Here is a 21,548-nt window from a genome sequence, read left to right on the forward strand (position 1 = left end):
CGTTAACAGCTCATGCATCCAAGTTGCTGACAAGACTAATGTACAGGAGAATGGAAAAGAAAATTGAGAATGTGCCAGATGAGGATCTGTTTTGTTTTAAAAACGTTAACGGCATCAGCGTGGCAATTCTGTCGTTGTGGTTGATAATGGAAGCAAGACTAAAGAAAAACCAAGACACATTCATAGGACTTGTCGACCTGGAAAAGCGTTCGACAACGTAAAATGATCGAAGATGTTTGAAATTCTGAGAAAGATGGGTAATATACAATATGTACAAGAGCCGAGAGGGAATAATAAGAGTGTACGACCAAGAACGTGGTGCTGGGTTTAAAAGGGGTGTAGCACAGGGATGTAGTCCTTCGCCCCTACTGTTCAATCTCTATAGCGAAGTAGCAATGATGGAAATAAAAGAAAGGTTCAGGAGTGCAATTAAAATTCAAGGTGAAAGGATATCAATGATACAGTTCACTGGTGACGTTGCTATTATGCGTGAAAGTGAAGAAGAATTACACGGTATGCTGAACGGAATGAACAGTCTAATGAGTACAGAACATGAACTGAGAGTAAATCGGAGAAAGACGAAAGTAATGAGAAGTAGCAGAAATGAGAACAGCGAGAAACTTAACATCGGGATTGATGAACACAATGTAGATGAAGATAAGGAATTCTGCTATCTAGGCAGCAAAATAACCAATGGCGGACGGAGCAAGGAGGACATCAAAAGCAGACTATCAACGGTAAAAAATGCACTCCTGGCCAAGGGAAGTTTACTAGTAACGAACAAAGACCTTCATTTGAGGAAGAAATTTCTGAGGATGTACTTTTTGAGCACAACATTGTATGGTAGTGAAACATGGACTATAAGAAAACTGGAAAAGAAGAAAAGCGAAGCATTTGAGATGTTGTGCTACGGACGTGTGTTGAAAATTGGGTGGACTGATACGGTAAGGAATGAGGAGGTTCTCCGCAGAATGGGAGCGGAAAGGAATATGTGGGAAACACTGACAAGGAGAAGGGACAGAAGGACAGGACATCTGTTAAGACATGAGGGAATGAAGTCCATAGTTCTAGAGGGAGCTGTGGAGGGCCAAAACTGTAGAGGAAGACAGAGACTGGAATACATCTAACAAATAACTGAGAACGTAGGCTGCAAGTGCTACTCTGAGCTGAAGAGGTTGCCACAGGAGAGGAATTCGTGGTGGGCCGCATCACACCAGTCAGAAGACTGATACCTCAAAACAAGAAAGAGAGTAACAGGAACACTCAACCGTAACTGGCAGACAGTAGCCAGAACAAACTTGAAAATAATTTTAATAACCGTCTTTAATCGCAGAAACTAAGAATTTTCTTCCGCCGCATATGTACCTATTCCACGTGGAAAGCACAGTCAGCATCAGACTATAGCAACACCTCCCAAAGAGGTGTACAACCTGCCGTCCTTCCCACGTTCCATATTAGAACGGAGTAGGAAGAAACATTTAATATGTGATAGAATAGAAATTACACACTGCCAATCATTTCGCAAAAGTTCGCAGCATGTAGAATACAAGGAAATGAAGACAAGTGATCGTTTTGCAGGATATCTGTACTACAGTTCCAGGCAATATGCTCACAAAAACATTACAAAAGTAATTATCGTGATGTATGGGCGACTGCAACTCGTACATAAAGCCTGCGGGCTTTCCAGTAACTACGCACCCTCAGACTCGGAGTTGAAATATTAAAAGTTTTGGGAGGTTTCGTTGTCCAGGGGCTGGGATACGTAGTTGCCGCATTACAGGCCAAATACTGATGAGTCTACAGTATACGATATGAGTACACACATGAATCGAATAGTCGAAGGTTTCCATCACTCGGCAATTGCGAATTGTGAAAGTACCGTGAAAATTTATAAATGAAAGATTGCAATTAAATTAAATCTGCAGGTACTATCTTCACGACTTTAAATGATGAGTACGATAGTAGAAGTACTTTTTGAGAATGCGGTATGTTTCTGCAAAATATTTATTAGTGCCAATGGTGAAACAATTAAATAAAATATAAGTTGAATTACAGGGAAACAATAGATTCCTACAGCACATAATTAGTTATGAACAACAACACAGCTTGAGAGGTATTCGCTTCCAAACGCACACTACGTCTTCGCTGTAGGAGCCACGGAAATCTGACAAGTGCGCAAGTCGGCACTGCAAAGTACTTCTACCTGCCGCGACCGCGCGTAGACCGCTCCACACCCTCCAAGCCTCTGCCGCGAGCGAGCGCCCGTCGCGCCGTCACGCCCAGCACTCGCTCGTGTCCTGTCCAGCCCCGCACAGAACTACCCCGTGTCCTCTCCGGAAACGATGCTCCTCCCCAGCCTCCTCACGTCTCTCTCAGTAACGAGCGCTGTGATTGGCTAGAGCGCTCCTTCCATGTCTTCAAACCAACGCACCCACACAAATATAACGAAACACATTTGGAATACTAAATTTACATTTAAATAACTTGAAATTAAATAAATATTCCTTCTGCTGGACTACAAACACGCTCAACACACATTATTAGATACATAAATAAATCAAATAAACATATATCAAAGGAATAGAACAAAAGGTAGGCCAGTAGCCTAATGTCTCTGTGCTTTCTAAAACACAGTAAATATTTAACCAATTTCTTCCTGAATAGTATATATCGGGTTTAAACAAAGACATAGATGAATAAATATATTTATAAGAATGCTGCTACCGGTTTTGTCGCGTAACTGTGGAGTCAAACTGCCTATTGGCTTCTGTCTCGGGTTCTTCGGCCGACGTTCATCTAATGATTTTTCTGACGTTTCGCCAGCACGAGTGGCTGGCATTGTCAAAGCTTCACCCTCCATTGCCGGTGGTGAAGCTTTGACAATGCCAGCCACTGGTGCTGCCGAAACGTCAGAAAAATCATTAGATGAACGTCGGCCGAAGAACCCGAGACAGAAGCCAATAGGCAGTTTGTCAACAAGTGGCCACGAAAGCCTTAACAATTTTGTAACTGTGGAGTACTTATGGCCTGACGCGATCGATAGTAATCGGCCGGTTTCACCTCCAATAACTCGTGTACTATTTAAGTTACATGCCTGTAATTTATACCAATTTGGATTTTAGCTTTCTAAAGACACGTAGATCGACGAAATCGGATGAAGCGTTTAAATTTTGGAAATTCGTTGCTGGGCGTTACTTGTATAATTTACCGTCAGATACTAAACTTTAGACTAATAAAGATATTGAAAATCTGATTACACCATCAGAATCGTCGTGCAAATAATGTTAATGTACATGTTTCCTTTTGAGGTATCATGATTCATCTGGCTACTATGTATTTCTATATGAACTGTGAAATGTCTGCCATTAAGGTTTCACAAAGTCCGCCATCTTTGGCACTCCCGGCATACAAGTCTCTTTCATTGACACAGCAGCGTCACTGAGGAATTCCCAGCCACGTGCTCGGCTCGGCCTGGACCACGCGCTGGGGCTGCCCCTCTCGTCCGGCTAACGTTTGCCACCACGTGTTCGCTGCCGGGCCCCAGCTTTGCACCAACTCCGAACTTAGAATATTTCCAGGGCCCCACAACTCGTCCGTTATTCACAAGACTAAAAGCAAAATTTTCGAATTGCCATCAAATATTTCTACTCCTTAATTAGAGTACTCCGGTAAACTTCCTGCTACTGAGGCCATCTTCCGAAACGAAAACGTCTAACAATTTACGCCTCTGTGTTGCAGCTCTCGCTTAAATCAATGTCGTTAATCAGTATTTATTATTTATCGTATGGAATTCTTTTAAGACTGCCTCTCCACCCTTAGAAACGAAGGGTTGAAACGGGGAATGCACAGGACAGCAGCAGGGGGAGGAATCGAAGAACAAGGAGAGAGATGCTGGCACGGGACACCAGCCCCCTCTGTCTTGGCGTACGTGAGTTGGGGCACGCAGGTGGAGCGATCTTTCCGTAGAATTCGTGAGCGTGTGTTTCCATTGGTCGCTGGAGTTCGCAGTAGAAGTGTCGAGATAGCCTGTCCATTACACCACGCGGACAAGGAATCCAAATGGCGCGCTTCAGACGCGAGCCGGTTCGGCGGTCGGGTTGCGCACTGGAGCCACAGCTCACAGCTTCGACTGTCCGGAAGGTGCGCCAGAAAGCGCGTCCTCTGCCGGATGTACTGGAACGAGCGGACAGCTGAAGACCGTACGTGCTACAGGCTGGACGCCTTTGAGATGCTAGTGGCCGACAGGGACACGCTGTGAAGTTGTACCGCGAGGCAATATTGATGAGACGCAGTGCAGCTGATTGCTGGTATACCGTTAGTTATATCTGTATCAGAGCTTGTCAGTAGTCACAATTCTTTGTATCAAATTCTTTCAGAATTGCTGGATATTTGTTACGTGAGTCGTAAGCTAAATTCTGTACACCGTTCTGTTTTATGTTGAACAGCGCGCTCGTTCTCTTATTTCAATGATTTTAATTAGCGTCATTTTATTCTTGCTGTGCTCTTGTCCAGTGCAAATCGTTTAACGAAGTTTTCAGTTTATCAGTATCGCGAATTTCTGTGAATGACTAGTAACAACAGTCTCCCTTGTTCTTTGCTCTCAGCAGTGCTTATCTCTGTTGCAGCACGTTCGATCACACACAAGCTTATAAAATCCATTGCATCAGGGCAAAGAAATTGTTTTACATGCTTAGAGGGCAGAAAGTACGAGGCTTATTCCAAAAGTAAGGTCCGATTGATTGCCAAATTGAAACCACAGTGAACATCAGAAATGTTGTACTTGTAACAATTAGCTACACCTTTCAGCTACTTCTCTACGTAGTCGCCGTTCTGACTTAGACTTTTGTCATAGCGTTGTACCAACTTTTCAATAGCCTCATCATAGAAGGCAGCCGCCAGTGCTTTCCGCCAATTCTCCACGCTGGCCTACACCTCGTTGTCTGTGTCAAAATGTTGTCTTCAAAGACAGCGGTTCATGTGACCAGAGATGAAACTCAGGGGGAGACAATTGCGGACTGTATTGTGGGTAATCTAACATTTCCATTTGAAAACGATGCAGGAGCATCTTCATTGCCCCTGCAGAATGCGGCTGAGAATTGTCGTGAAGACGAAACAGCACGACAGTTATGTAATGTTGGCTGCATAGCTTCAGGCGAAATTTCTCACCAGGTCCTCGTACTTGGCGGCAGACACTATTTTCTAGACATCTTTACGCACTCACTGCGAGCTCAGAAATGAGAAGAGCGACGTGATGCTAACTGGGGTTATACTAGAGACACTACCCAACACATCTGTGCAAAGCTTTATCGGATTTTCATAGTCGTTTCCATTTCGCGACCGATCGGACCTTACTTTTGGAATAACCCTCGTACTTTAGTAACGACAGTGTGGAAATTGCCCTTGTGGGGTACGACACCAGCATCACAGGATGTTATAAAAAAGGTAATTAACATACTCAAGTTCCATTTTTGCCTATTCTTAACCAGAACCACAAATTAAGGTCTCTAGTGTACCATTAGATCACTCCATACTGTGCTACATTAAATGACAAGGATGGCACCTCTTGGAACCAGAGACACTGGAATATTCCAGTTGGATTATACCATGGTCAGACAGAATTCCGAAATCAGATATTGGATTTCAAGGCGTATCCAGGAGCAGAAACAGGCTCAGATCATAGTTTAGTAATGATGAGTTTACGAGAATCAATCGTATGAAAGGACCTGTTAGAAAAGAAGTGGGATACTGAAATAATGAGAAATCATGAGATGCGTTTGAAGTGTGCTATGGATGTGGCAATATCACAGGAAGTAGTTCAGCTGAAGGGGAGTAGAGATCTCTAAACAGGACAGTTACAGATGTTGGACAGACTTAGGTACAAGGAAGGTAACTCTAAAGAAACCTTGGGTAAAAAAAGAAAGACTTCAATTGATCGGCGGAAGGAAGAAGTACAAAAATACTCAATGAAAGACAGGAATACAGCAATATAAATCACTTAGGAATGAAATAAACAGAGGCGCGCGGGATTAGCCGAGCGGTCTACGGCGCTGCAGTCATGGACTGTGCGGGCTGATCCCGGGGTTGGGTTGGGTTGTTTGGGGAAGGAGACCAGACAGCGAGGTCATCGGTCTCATCGGATGAGGGAAGGATGGGGAAGGAAGTCGGCCGTGCCCTTTCAAAGGAACCATCCCGGCATTTGCCTGGAACGATTTAGGGAAATCACGAAAAACCTAAATCAGGATGGCCGGACGTGGGATTGAACCGTCGTCCTCCCGAACGCGAGTCCGGCTGATCCCGGCGGAGGTTCGAGTCCTTCCTGGGGCATGGTTGTATGTGTTTGTCCTTAGGATAATTTAGGTTAAGTAGTGTGTAAGCTTAGGGACTGATGACCTTAGCAGTTAAGTCCCATAAGATTTCACACACATTTTTTGAAATAAACAGAAATAGCAGGGCAACCCAGGCGAAAGGGCTGCAGGGAAAATGTGAAGAAATCGAAAAAGAAAGGAATGTCGGAAGGTCTGATTCAGCATATAGAAATGTGAAAAGAACCATCTGTGAAATTAGTAGCAAGGAAGGTCTGATTCAGCATATAAAAATGTGAAAGCAACTATCTGTGAAATTAGAACCAATGAAGGCAACATTAAGAGTGCTGTGGGGACTCCTTCGTTACACTCAGAGAAAAGAGCGGATTTGTGAAAGAGTACATTGAAGGTCTCTGTGAGGGGGAGGAACTGTCTGATGACTTGGTAGAAGAAGAAACAGTAGCCGATAAGGAAGACATAGGGAATCCAGTATTAGAGTTACACTTTAATAGAGCTCTGGAAGAGTTGAGATGTAACAGGAACCCCATCAGTTATTCTCATTACCGTCTTCATTTACTACTTAGTCTGTGCTGTCGAAATCGTGTAACGATAGAAAGCAGGATGTGTGTCGTAATATTATTCAGCACAGCAATTTCGGAATTCCGAATTATGTCCGCCTTCATTTTATACGTGTTGTGTCAGCGGAAAGACCATATTGGAAAAACGACGCAATGAAATTACCCGTTAATTCGGGGTCTCCTGAAAGCGCCGCAACTTTTAAACAGGGCACACCGGAAGCGCAGCTATCAAGGCTGTTAGGCCAAACAGCTTCTGGAAATGACAGTGGAGGGGCGTGACCGCGGTGGTAGCGTTGTGACGTCACGCCAGGAAGGCCTGGGGCCGAGCGGTTCCGGCCATCGCGGAAATGAAGCCCCGCCGCAGCCGCAGCCGCTGCTGTTCTTTCCCTCCGGCGCCCTCATTGGCAGGAAGCGCTGCTGGTCGCTGTGACGTCACGCGGGCCCAGCCGAGCAGCGGCCACGCCCTGTGAAGGGTTGCCGCCGTTGCTGCTGCGTCGTGACCAGCCAGCCGTAGCCGTCTGACCCCGGGGGTCCCCGAAAAGCGGCGGCTCGCCGAACAGATCACCTCTACATGCCGGCACGCTGCTAGCACCGATGGGATTCTGGATGCGAACACAACCTCGTCTTTCTTCTTGTCGCCGATGTTCCATGACTGTCACCGCATGCGGCATGTCTGTCACCAAACCAGTTGGACATAATTTGCCACCTTATCCCTCAGAGGGACATCCAACAACTCTATGAAACAAAGATGAGCCCAATAACTGCTTACGTAAGAGCCATACGTAGACTAATGTGTTATTGACTTGCTCAAGTTGTGAAGGTATTTCTCTTGAGTAAATCGTCGATATTTCCTGAAACTGTGATCATTTGTTTTTCTGTAACTGTACGTCACATCTACCGATTTCTGTCCCATACGGATAATCCCTTCGTGGTGTATCTTTTTTTGTATTACAGTGTATGTACATACTACAAGTTACAACCTACGATCTGGAAACCGTGACTCTAAGGCAGGTGCTCGTCGACTGAAGCGCAGACAACGAGCAGTGGAGCGATAGATGGTAAGAATCATCCTCAGGGCTATGGCTCGATCAGGGTACATTAGAAAGAGAACAAAGGTAACAATTGCAAGACTGAATTGGCAATGGGTCGGATACGTAGCTCGACAAGATCACTGCAGAGGGACACTAGAATTGTTCTTTGGAGACTACGGCAACACAAGAGAGGCTTGGAAGACGGCAAAAGAGATGGCTTGATGACGTGATGCTTGTGGTTGGAACACGATAGTACCAGGTGGCTCGAAACCGAAGACGATGGAAACACAGGGAAGAGGCCTTTATCCAGCAAGGGACTGAATTAGGCTGAGGAAGAAGAAGGAGGAGGAGGTTGATCCAATGATTTTCAGACATGGTGTCAGTCGTAACAGACAAGCGATCGCTGTAGACCTCGCACAGTTCGCACACCGGACATTGAGGAGCGAGTGTTGGGACGGGTGGAAGATGATCGCTGAAACATGTGTGTCAAGATCTGGAGCTGCTGAAGGCACAGACCCCACTCTTGCGATGTCGATTCCGCATCAAAGAGGCTGCTTCATTCGTATCGCTTACAGCGTGTGCATCCTCACAGATACGGGACTACCATGGTAGGTTGGATTCTGCAGAGCAGTGAACCTCTTTATTTCATAGGGCGCATTTTATTTACGGGCTAGCTTAGCTCCCGCTGTTTCGCTCGCGTAGGCTGTATGGTCTGCAAAGATTTTTTTTTTTTTGTTTTTCTTTAATCGAATTCTTATGTTGTTCATAAATTCCGACACCTTCTAAACTTTTCACGCTAATTAAGGCCATATAAGTACGGTCTTTTACGAATGTACTTCTGACCAAACAGCGGTTTTGGTAGCTCGAGTCCAAAGTTTTTGTTAATCATGCTTTCTGCATTCTTGTGGTAATATTTAATAGAAACTTTCATCCTCTAACACGCAACTCTATATCTAACTGAGAAGTGAAATACCCATTTTCATACATTTTCTTTAAAAACTTTTAAAAATAACGAAATATTTTCTTAAAAATTTTCATCCCTTATTTCACCCCCTTAGGGGTTGAATTTCCGAAGACAGTGAAAGGCGTTTTTTTTTCTAACAGAGAAGCCAAATACAAATTTTCATACATTTAGCTGCGAAAATACTAACATAGTAAAATAATTTTATAAATCTTTATATCCACTGTTTTAATTCCTTGGGGACTGAATTTCCAAAAACATTGAAAAACGCCTGCCTTTATTTCCAGCCAAGAATTGAAATACCTATTTTCATAGATGCACCTTTAAAAATGCTTTAGTAGTTCTTTAATAAAATTTATTTTTAGAAACTTTCATCCACTATTTTATCCCCTTAGTGGTTGAAGTTGCAAAAATGATGAACTACCTATATTTTTATTTCTGACTGAGAAAACAAATGCCAATTTCCGTAGCCCTGGCTTCAAAATCGCCTTAATACCGACCTATTTTCAGAAATCCCCTCGTCCCTTTTTCACCCCCTTAGAAGTGGAATTTCGGACAGTTCCTTTTACATGATGCCTACAATACATGATCCACACCTCTCCAAATTTCAAGTTTCCATCCTTGGCGCTTTGGGCTGGGCGGCGATGAGGCAGTGAATCAGTCTGGGCCTACTTCATCTCCTTTGCGGCCGAATTTCCAAAAACAGAGAAATGCATTTTTTTATGTCTAACAAAGTAGTCAAATTACATTCTTGACAGATTTAGCTTTTTGTTATTTGTAACCGAGAAGTCAAATATTTCATGGATGTATCTTTAAAATACTTTAGTAGTTCTTTAATAATCATTTATTTTCAAAATAGTTTCCCCCATTATTTCACCCTAACAGGGGTTACATTTCCAAAAATGCTGAAACACGTACAGCTTAATTTTTGACCGAGAAACCAAATCCCGGTTTTCGTAGGCCTAGGTTGAAAATTGTCTTAATAGAGACATATTTTCAGAAAATTTTCCATCCCTAATTCATCCTCATAGGGGTAGAATTTCAAAAAGTCTCATCTTCAACGACCCCTACAGTATGACCTCAACAGACTCTCCATATTTCAAATTTCTATCCTTAGTGGTTTGGATTGGGCGATGATATGTCATCTGTCACGACACTGCGTTTTATAATTTAGCAGAGGCAGGACTTACAACGAGTGGGATAATAAATCACCGCAATTACCGTTAGCGGGTAGATGCAAGTACTCGATGGATCAGTCGTACAAGCAAGGTATCTGGTTTTCGTTTTCACAGCAACGAGTGGACAGGAGTAATGGGCCGTATATTTTCCGGGGCCCTACCACTTTATTGGATGAGTTGACAGGTGGTGTTTATCATCAGTTTCGGCACGAAAAACTACCCAGGCTATTGGAGAAAGTTACCTTGGCAGGAAGACAATGGTTGTGCTTTACGCACGACGGAGCACAACCTCAGTTCGTATGCCTCGTACGAAAATACCAAAGAAAAACTTTTAATAGACTGTGGGTTGATAATGGAGAACCTGCAGCACGTCCTCCCTGTTTCCCTATCCCTGATTCCTCATTTTTGCAACTATAGGGACATTTTAAAGAGAAGCCATGTTCTATATCCATCGATGTTACAGCAGCAAGTGTCCCTTGCATGTGACCGATTCCGAGGGCTGTTGGTCTGCTCGTACCAGATAGCTATTCTTTGGGAAGGAGAGCTGGAGGGTGGGGGAGAATGACTGGAAACGACAATGAGTACTTCCTGCAGTGACAAAAGAGAGACGGCTATCATAGAACAGGGTGTCCTGCATCTCAGCAAGTGTTTCTTCCAGACGTTTGTTTAGAGAACTTTATTTCCAGTTCGACTAGTAGTGTCTCCTGTAACAATAAAGACACTTCTTTAAACACTCTGTGTAGATGAGATTGACAGAAGAAAGCGGCTGATCCTGGCGGAGGTTCGAGTCCTCCCTCGGGCATGGGTGTGTGTGTGTTTGTCCTTAGGATAATTTAGGTTAAGTAGTGTGTAAGCTTAGGGACCGATGACCTTAGCAGTTAAATGCCATAAGATTTCACACACATGTTTTTCGACAGAAGAAAAACAAACATAGAATCAAAAAGAAAATATGCAACATCAAAAGCTGCAACATTAAGCTTACTGCTAAAAGAGATGGCAATTGCGGTCATTCAGATGATCCCGTTATGCAAGGAACCAATTCTACATGTATCGCCACATTGGGCTGTCATCAGTTGGTAGTTTATTCGAAGCTTTATCTGTGGGATGTTGGTTTCTGTAGGGCCTTCTTTACCTTACTGCATAATTCGCCATATTCTTGTTGTGGTTTCTGTTTTCGTCTGAACGCTCACCTGCAGCAGGAATACGCACACAGACACGGTTCGCGGTTTCTCAACGAGACACACACGCCAGGTAGAAACGTTGATTTCATAAAACCATTACACATGCACTGCGTTGTTGAGCTTATTTCTGCAACTGTTGAGCCTGCAGACGAGGACCCGAACCACAAGAAGAATATGGCAAGCTACGTACTACCGGAAAAAGTCAGTACCCCTGGAAAGATTTTGATCCGATGACGGCGTATGTCACCTGGGGGTAGCAGCTGTACGGATGTCGTCCACCAACAAGTAACGTAGTGGCGTAGCTACAAAAGTACCATCTGTGTGCACCCATTAATAGGGAATGCTCACAGCCAGAAGGTACAGTGCGGTGCAAACGTGTGAAGCAAGCAGGCTACCGTGCCAGTGAACTGAGCGAGTCTGAAAGGGGTCAAACTGCGGACTTGGAAGTGGCGGGATTGCACGAGCACAGCTGGATTGGTGCCGTCAAAGTGGAGATCGTTTGCACTTACAACGTAGGCCCGGTGTGCGCTGTCTTGTAGAGTGGATTAGTCCAGACACATTGGCCTCTCTCCAGGCCTTATAGTCTCGGGTGCAATGAGACGCACCTGTCGGTGTTCTTTGGAATTTCTGGGGAGTACGCTAATCAGCGACCGGTGTGCGCAGAATGTTGTTAGACCTGTTCTTTCGCCGTTCTTGCAACAGGATAACGCTCGCCCACACACTGCGTGTCAAACTCAGTGTGCTCTGCAAGACGTGCATTAACTTCTCTGGCCATTATGATCCCCGGACTTGTTTCCAGTCGAGCACATGCGGGATGTGAAGTGACTCGTGTGACCCGTCAACCAACGTCTCTTACAGAACTACATGACAGGTTGACAATTCATAGGGTACAACAGGTGTTTAAATGCAGGGTGTTAAAACTATTAAAATATAAAACTGAACTAAAAGTTCAATAGAGTTATGTAGCTTATTTATTTATGCCGATTAGAGATACGCAGAACAGGTTTCGCAACTTTTACGTTGCATTTTCAGGTGTATATAAATGCTATGTCATATGCTACAGGCAGTTGTTACAGAAAGCCGCAAAGTAACAGTTGGCGTGGCTAGGCAAAGTTCTCAGTGCTCCACAAGCGATAAAAATGTGCAACCTGTGTTAAAATCACGAACTGTCATCACTATAAGGTATAAATTATGCGCCTGTGGGCGTATGTCAAGCAACAGACGATGTCGAGCAACAGGAACATATTTAAAGCGGTAAAGTGATGATATTTTGTCAATTTAACCCAGACTGGACACTCATTGCCGGCCGCGGTGGCCGTGCGGTTCTGGCGCTGCAGTCCGGAAACGCGGGACTGCTACGGTCGCAGGTTCGAATCCTGCCTCGGGCATGGGTGTGTGTGATGTCCTTAGGTTAGTTAGGTTTAAGTAGTTCTAACTTCTAGGGGACTTATGACCTAAGATGTTGAGTCCCATAATGCTCAGAGCCATTTGAACCATTTTTTTTACACTCATTATTGATTATAGTTTTTATTGGTTGTGGAGGACTGAGAACTTTACCTAGCCACGCCAAATGCTACTTTGCGGCTTTCTGTAACGACTCCCTATACCATATGACATAGCATTTATATACACCAGAAAATTCAACGTAAAAGTTGCTAAACCGGTTGCGTGCTTTTCTAATAGACGAAAATAAATACAGCTGCAGCGAACTATTGGACTATTAATTCATTTTTATATTCTAATTGTTATAACACTCTATTTAAATACCTATTGTACTCTGTGGATTGTCAGTGAATCATGTAAGACTACTTTAACTGTGGCTGCCCTAGTTTTAAATTTATCTTACCGTACTACGTGAAAAAGGACTCCGTCCTCAGGCCACAAGAGGAGCATCCGACCGCCGTGACATCCTCAGCTGAGGATGCGGGTAGGAGAGGCGTGTGGTCAGCACACCGCTCTCCCGGTAGTTGTGACGGCTTTCTTTGACCGGACCCGCTACTATTCGGTCGAGTAGCTCCTCAAAATTGGCATCACGAGGCTGAGTGCACCCCGAACAATGGCAACAGCGCACAGTGGCCCGAACGGTCACCCAGCCAAATGCCGGCCACGCCCGCAGCGCTTAACTTCGGTGATCTGACGGGAACCGGTGTATGCACTGCGGTGAGGCCGTTGATGTGTACTACGTGAACAGGTAGAGGAAGCGTGGCGTAAGGTTAGCTCAGGACTGCACTCGCCGTCTGTACGATCGGTTGGAGGCCAGAATCGGCACCTGCATTGCCATCCGTGGAGGCTACACCAGTACTAATACGGCTGTTTCAGCACGGTTCGATACCTGGTACCTCAGAACCGCTTTTGCTATCGCCCTACAAATGTACTCCTTTCATATACAACTTACGCAATGTTGCAACAATAAACCTTGAGTGAATTAGATACCTCTAAAATCGTGTACTAGTTTTTTCCTGCAGTGAATAATAACGAATGTCCTACAGAGCTAACATGTTAGAGATTAAGTTCCGAGTAAAACAACGCGATGATGATGGTCCATTGTGGCGAAACATATTTGGACAGTGAAAAAGTTGCTTTCGTAATCGGCACGTCTGAATTCCCCTAACTGTTACATCTTTGAAGAGTAAACATAGCGTTGCAGGTACTGACCTCGCATATTCTCTTGTTCCCTCTGTCTTTGTTTTTCCTTAGAGACGGAAAGGCCAGCAGTCCGCATCTAGGGGGAGGGAAAGCGAGCTGCCCCGGAATTATGAGCCGTGCTTCCCGTCGCGTCTCGCAACCCGCTCCGGTAACGAGCAGCCGGAAGCGTCTCCGCACTCGGCGGCTGCCTCCCCGAGACAATAGGCCAGGCCCGCCCCGTCCCTGCGGCCTTATTCCTCCTGGCTGTACGTCCTCTGCAACAGACACCCCCACTCCGATCCCATTGCGCCGCCTCATGGAAGCCGCAGGTCGCTACGAGCGCAGCAACGCCGTCACCAACAACGGAACATGTGACGCTCTTCAGCTGTTCCGAAACGTTTTTATGTCGAAATAGAGTTTACGACAAAATAAAGATAAAATGAAAAAAAGTTTCCGGCCAGAGTGGCCGTGCGGTTCTAGGCGCTAAAGTCTGGAACCGAGCGACTGCTACGGTCACAGGTTCGAATCCTGCCTAGGGCATGGATGTGTGTGATGTCCTTAGATTAGTTAGGTTTAAGTAGTTCTAAGTTGTAGGGGACTGATGACCTCAGACGTTAAGTCGCATTGTGCTCAGAGCCGTTTGAACAAAAAAACTACGCAGCACGAAGCAATTCTCCCAGTGCGACGAAATTAGGTAGATGTGGTGTACAGGTGCAGGCAAACAAATGATTACAATTTCAGAAATATTCGATGATTTATTCAGGAGAAAGCGCTTCACAACTTGAGCAAGACAATAACGCATTGATCCACGGCTGTTCCTTATGCCAGCTGTTATTCGGCTTGCCACTGATTGATAGAGGGAGTTATTGGACGTTCTCCTCAGGGATATTGTGCCAAATTCTGTCGAGCTGGCGCTTCAGATCGTCTAAATCCCGAGCTGTTGGAGGGCCCTGCCCATAATGTTTCAAATGTTCTCAGTTGGGTAGAGATCCGGTGACCTTGCTGGCAAAGGCAGGGTGTGACAAGCGGGAAGACAAGCAGCAGACATTCCCGCCTTATGCAGGCGGGCACTAACCTGCTGAAGGGCAACATGATGGGGCGTAGAATATCACCGATGTTCTGCTGTGCTGTAAGAGGGCACCAGATCACAAGAAAGGGGGCCTACCGTGAAACGAAATGCCACCCCAGACCATCATTTGCGGATGTCACGCCGTATCAGGCTGCTATCCGGAGCGTCTCCAGACACATCTTCGCTGGTCATCGGAGGTCATTTCGAAGCAGTAGTTGACAATGAAGACAGCTGTGCTCCAGTCAGTGAGATTCTACCAGGCAGATGACGTGTGTGGAGACGCTCTGCGGCGCCATTACAACATACCAGGACGTCGACGTTTTTTTACTCGCCCACCCCGTTTGGTTTTTTTTTTTTTTTTTCACTCGGCCAGCCAGCCAGCCAGCCAGACTTCCTAGGTGGTAGCCTATAAATCGGCCGCGGTCCGTTAGTATACGTCGGACCCGCGTGTCGCCACTATCAGTGATTGCAGACCGAGCGCCCCCACACGGCAGGTCTAGTCTAGAGAGACTCCCTAAGCACTCGCCCCAGTTGTACAGCCGACTTTGCTAGCGATGGTTCACTGTCTACATACGCTCTCATTTGCAGAGACGACAGTTTAGCATAGCCTTCAGCTACGTCATTTGCTACGACCTAGCAAGACTCCATATTCAGTTCCTATAAGTAATAACTTCAAGGATGTATTCTGAACAGACAATATTGTGAATCATGTACCGTCAAGAGCGACGTTCATCATTAATGGATTAAAGTTAAGTATGTAACTAATTACGTCCGCTTTCTGAATTCTAATTCCTTGTTATGTTCCGGACCTCACGTCAGTATAGTTCTTCCCTGCTCACGCCAGCCTAGGTGAGCTAAAACGCGTGCATTTCGGCCTCCTCTAGTAACACGGTGTTGGCTCTTCTGCCAACACAACATTCGTCCAAATGCTTACGCTCTGGCGAGACCGGTGGCATCACCGGCGCAGACGTTGACAGCATCTGCGATAGCACGACGTAATTACCGACCAACCAGAAGCAGTCTTTGGGCTATATAAGGCACCACGGCAGCTGTTTTGACAGTCGGTTGCTCCTGACGAAGACGATTGAGGTAATCGTCGAAAGCTGGAGGTTTTACCCTGAACTGACGCGATAAGAAGTCAAAGGACGTTTTATACGACAGCGCCGCCGCGGAAGACTTGGTTGTCATAGGCTATCATCTATCCACAATTTCGTTCAGAAGAGTTGAAAGAAGACCCATTTAGTCAACGAATGCCGTTGCAGTGCCAGTAATCTGAGTGTGGTGACGGCCAGCTGTGCGGGGTACGGGAGGAGGTCGCGTACCGCAGCACAGGGCAGGCTCCGGCGGACGTGGACCCGTTAGCGGAGAGACTCTGGCCGCGGCCAGCGCTGCGGCTGCACCAGACAGAACACAGGAGCCGGCAGCCCTGCCGACTGCCGGCCAGGACGCACGAGTGGCTCGTGTCCGCAGCCGACACACAACCTCTTCTGTCTACAGTTGCCTGTTCACAAGTAAATCTACATCTATACTCCGGAAGCTGTAACGCCAGAAATGCATATCCTCCTATTTCCATCTGCTGCACTATAAATGTTTTTCCTTATTTTGTTACCTGAAGATATAACATTTCTGTGTCTTTGTACTTTGTAATTGTTTTACTATTTGTATATATATGCATTTATGTCGATTTATAATTGGTTTGTTTTGTGAACATTATTTGTATTTATATGCTGGGTCTGGCCTAGGGAAAACTATGCTATCGAACGAATACATCGATAGGTCCTGTGGAGAACCAAAGTGTTTAGGATCTTTGGTAGTGTTAACTCGGTCGCGTGGAGCACGGGCAGAGAGAGAGACTATGGCTGGGGTAGCGAGTGGAGCAGGTGTGTTGTGTGACGCTCCCGTGAGTTGCCGCGCTTTCGGGGTTGGGCAGCGTGTAATTGCGCTCGACTTGCGATGATAGTTTCTGACGTGGTGTCTCGGACGGGAAGCATTATCTGGCGCACATCAAGAGCCCGTTTCGTCTGGTGACCGTGTCGAGAAGAAGCCGCGCCAACATCCAGCTTCTGCAACAGCGACGGCCGACAATGAGTGACTGTCGCCACCTCCTCGATCGACGGCTTCAAACCTTCAATCAACCAACAAGGAAGACTGGAAGCACGTAAAGTTTTAGAACTGTATGGCAGACCTCAGCTTTTCAAACTTTTAAAATTGTTGCATCACAAAAATACAGCAACTTAGCATGAACATTTGTTGCTAATTGTCCCAATTGCATTACCAAGCAGGGTCCCTTCCTTTTCCGGAATGAACCCGACTGTCGTTGAAATTCAGACGCCAGCATTAAAGTACAATCATTCCATTTCACTGCTTTAATTTCAAAGTTCAGTTAGAGTATTCATAGCTGGCTACAATACTTAGATTACACAAGCACAAATTAAGAGTGCGAGTTTTGTTACCATATTTTAGCTTACCTGTGACTGCAGCTCAGCTTGGTACGTACTAAATTTTACTATTGTTAATTGTTCAGAATCATTTAATTCAAGTTCAAAGTTAAATCTCTTGTTTCTAAATTGCGTAGATTCAAGTAGCTTTTCAAACGATTGTTGAGGTAGCCCAAGACTAGCCTTATTTTACTGAATTTCGTAGTACTTCAGAACCAAATCTCACTATTAATTTCAGTCACTAAATTAACTTTCGATTTTCCGGTTTTATTAATTCTTTTGCTAAATTAAGTCAGACTGTAGAGAAATTTATTACTTCTGACAAACTCTCAGTTTTCACACTACACGTGTCAACCTTCAGTTGCCACGCTTCTAGTGCTAATTATATGTGTAATAACCTTTCTTTTTTTCAGTTACTATAGTAATTGTCCTTAGGACTGGCGACCGTAATTTCCCCCAAATCTCAAATATCTAATTACTCCTAGTTAATTGTTAACGAAACGGCCGCTTATTTACTTTCTTTATTAACTTTACCCCTTTTCAAAATTAATTTCCACCAGTTTCATTTGCATTTTTCCTTTCATTTAGATGTAACCCTTTCCTCCCTCTTTACCGACAAATTAACTTCGGTGACGATTGCTTTCCCGAAATTTCCATTAGTTACACGCGGTTTAATTTTTCACTGTCATTAAGGTCGATAAGTGAGGGGGAGGTTACAAAGCCACCTTGAGGCTGAGGTACTTCTAGAATCACTATCGTCGCTCCCCTTCCTTGTCCTTTTCCACTGACGTGTGGTGCACGGTTAACCAACATGTGAGCTCTAATTCTTCATATTACCCGGCGTGATCATTTCGGAAGACATGGGGTAAGGTAAAGTAATTTCACTGTGTTGGTACTTTGAGATATTTAACTATGCGATCACTCCATCAGACATGGTGTTTCCTGTTTTTGGCAACATTGGCATGGCAGTGTCTTCTGGAGTAGCGCTACAGATATGCTCTCCCTCAGTCAGTGGAATACACAGATGACAAAACACGTTACTGTTGTGTGACGTGTCTCATAGAGGAAGCAGGGTGGTTTGCTCCGTCGTAATCGTTATTCCAGTTTACAGGTGCATGAAGCAAGCAATATACATTTTTATTTACACATAGTAGGCATTAAGAGACCTGCAGTGTTACGTAACTGATTTAGTTTATTTACTAAGTGAAACATATTGTAGTATTGCTTTTCAATCACAAATTAAATACGGGTGAGCGAATTTTTTCTGCAGACGCGGCAATTAAAGATAGGAGTTTAAAGGGAATTTCGATCCTAAGAACTCTAAATACCGCTGTATTTTATTAATAAGACGAGACTGAGAGGTCAGTCGTTTTTCACTGTATCTTCTTTGATCAAACTGAAGTTTTATGTTCATTTGACTTTTCGGTTCTTACTCGTCCTTTTTCTTTCTGAACGTCGCAGGAGCAACATGTAAGTGTAATGTAATTCTTGCGTACGCAATAACAATTTAAAACTTAACTATCCCGCTCTGTTTTATTTAGTAGTATCAGGTGAAATTCATATGTACAACCTATATTTTTCAGAGGCCGTCACCAAAATGATTGGAGCCGGATTGTTAAATGAACAAACGATTCGACTTTCATTTGCGCTCTTTCGTTAATTATTATCTTAATAGGGAAAGAACATATTTTCGTCACTATCGTAGTCGATTATTTTTGTTCCTACATTTTTTTTAGAGCAGGAATTTTATAATACTTTCACGGTCAAGAGTCACTAAACCATTGTGGCAGAAGACAACCAAAGCGCTTTGGTCTGAGACAGAATTATTTTCTGGTTTAGCGATGGGTATGATAAACGATATGACATATTCTTTTCAGATCACCAATAATTGCTCATGAAAGGTATTAATGTTTCTCATAAACTCGGTACATAATTCTATCACTGTTGGAATGTGCCTTCTTGACGCGGTAAAATACGCATTCGAAAGTTTTTAATTATTTTCATATATCAGTGTTACTTAGCTGGAGATTTATTCCTTTGTAGAACCTACTCTGACGCGAGGGCACATTTCGGTGTCAAGACAGGGACCTGAGGTAGTACACACTTGGCGTTGCGGTAATCGGCCTCCATATTCGGTCACTCAGATGGACTGGAAGAGATTATTGCGAAAAGCTTAGATGGAAAAGAGGAATATGTATTGGTGGAAAGAGAGTAGAATGTATAAGATTTGCTGATGACATGGTATTAGTGACAGAAAGTGAGCGGACAGTGAATAACATGCTCAAAGATCTGAATGAAGCTTGTGTGGAATATGGGATGCAAATAAACACAGCAAAAACAAAGAGTATGGTCATCAGTACAAGACGCAGACTGTCCAATACTAAAATAGGAGAATCTACCATTAGCCAAGTAAGTGAATTTAAATATCTCGGAAGCAGTATGGGCGCATTTATTTCTAAGCTGCTTTCACAATCACTGCCTATCGTCGTTTTTGTCTTTATTTAATATATGTTACAGACGCTTTGATGCCTGTAAAGGAGTCTAATTAAGTACCGTTGACGTTCTCCAACGACACACTCTTCTGCTGAGCATCAGAAGCTATCCGAGAAAAACTCGGTAGTTCTTGATACACTCCCAATCAAACCGACCGTTATTGACTAGTGGACTATAGCCTAACAGTTTAAAATAGTTTTACCGTGTGCAACCGATAAAGGCTGATCGGTTAATATTTCCCCGGATTTGTTTCGTAATAAATCCAATTAAGCTAATTAGGATGTCAGGTAGCGATAACCGGTACATACTTTATTGTTAATGTTCTTTATCTTTTATCTAAGCAGCACGAATCAGGCAGTTACTCCCTTCGTCCGACAAAGTAATAGCGGTTAACTCGCCTATTAATGTCGCCACACGCCAATACTCTTCATGTGGCACTGCATACACAATCCTCACTGCAATCCAAACCGTGGGTGTCCGGCGCGGTCGTCGCGTAATCACGGCGCACAAAGGAACGCTCTAACACGTCAAACAAATCACTCACTTAGCGCCATTTACGTTTTTGCTGGAGGTCCGGCGCACGGCTTTGTGTGGCACACGCAGCCGTTAAACAACTGTACACGCGGTCGGCCGTCCTGCACAAACCCGCCCTGCTCGCTCAGCAGCCACCAGCTGACTCGCTCGCAGTCTCCACACTGACCACTCTATGGCGCACTGGGGGCTCGACTACCCGCACCTACTGCGACCTGCGTGAGGCGAAGATACACTACTGGCCATTACAATTGCTACACCAAGAACAAATGCAGCTGATAAACGCGTATTCATTGGACAAATATATTATACTAGAACTGACGTGCGATTATATTTTCACGCAGTTTGGGTGCATAGATCCTGAGACATCAGTACCCAGAACAGCCACCTCTGGCCCTAATAACGGCCTTGATACGCCTGGGCGTTGAGTCAAACAGAACTTGGATGGCGTGTACAGGTACAGCTGTCCATGCAGCTTCAACACGATACCGCAGTTCATCAAGAGTAATGACTGGCGTATTGTGACGTGCCAGTTGCTCGGCCACCATTGACCAGACGTTTTCAATTGGTGAGAGATCTGGAGAATGTGCTGGTCAGAGCAGCAGTCGAACATTTTCTGTATCTAGGAAGGCCCGTATAGGACCTACAACATGCGGTCGTGCATTATACTGCTGAAATGTAGGGTTTCGCAGGGATCGAATGAAGGGTAGAGCCACGGGTCGCAACACATCTGAAATGTAACGTCCACTGTTCAAAGTGCCGTCAATGCGAACAAGAGGTGAGCGAGACGAGTAACCTTTGGCGATGACGAATACACGCTTCCAATGTGCGTTCACCACGATGTCGCCAAACGCGGATGCGACCATCATGATGCTGTAAACAGAACCTGGATTCATCCGAAAAAATGGCGTTTTGTCATTCGTGCACCCAGATTCGTCGTTGAGTACACCATCGCAGGCGCTCCTGTCTGTGATGCAGCGTCAAGGGTAACCGCAGCCACGGTCTCCCAGCTGATAGTCCATGCTGCTGCAAACGTCGTTGAACTGTTCGTGCAGATGGTTGTTGTCTTGCAAACGTCCCCATCTGTCGACTGAGGGATCGAGACGTGGCTGCACGATCCGTTACAGCCATGTGGATAAGATGGCTGTCATCTCGACTGCT

The sequence above is a fragment of the Schistocerca cancellata genome, chromosome 1 (genome assembly GCF_023864275.1).
Source record: "Schistocerca cancellata isolate TAMUIC-IGC-003103 chromosome 1, iqSchCanc2.1, whole genome shotgun sequence".
NCBI classification, from domain to species: domain Eukaryota; kingdom Metazoa; phylum Arthropoda; class Insecta; order Orthoptera; family Acrididae; genus Schistocerca; species Schistocerca cancellata.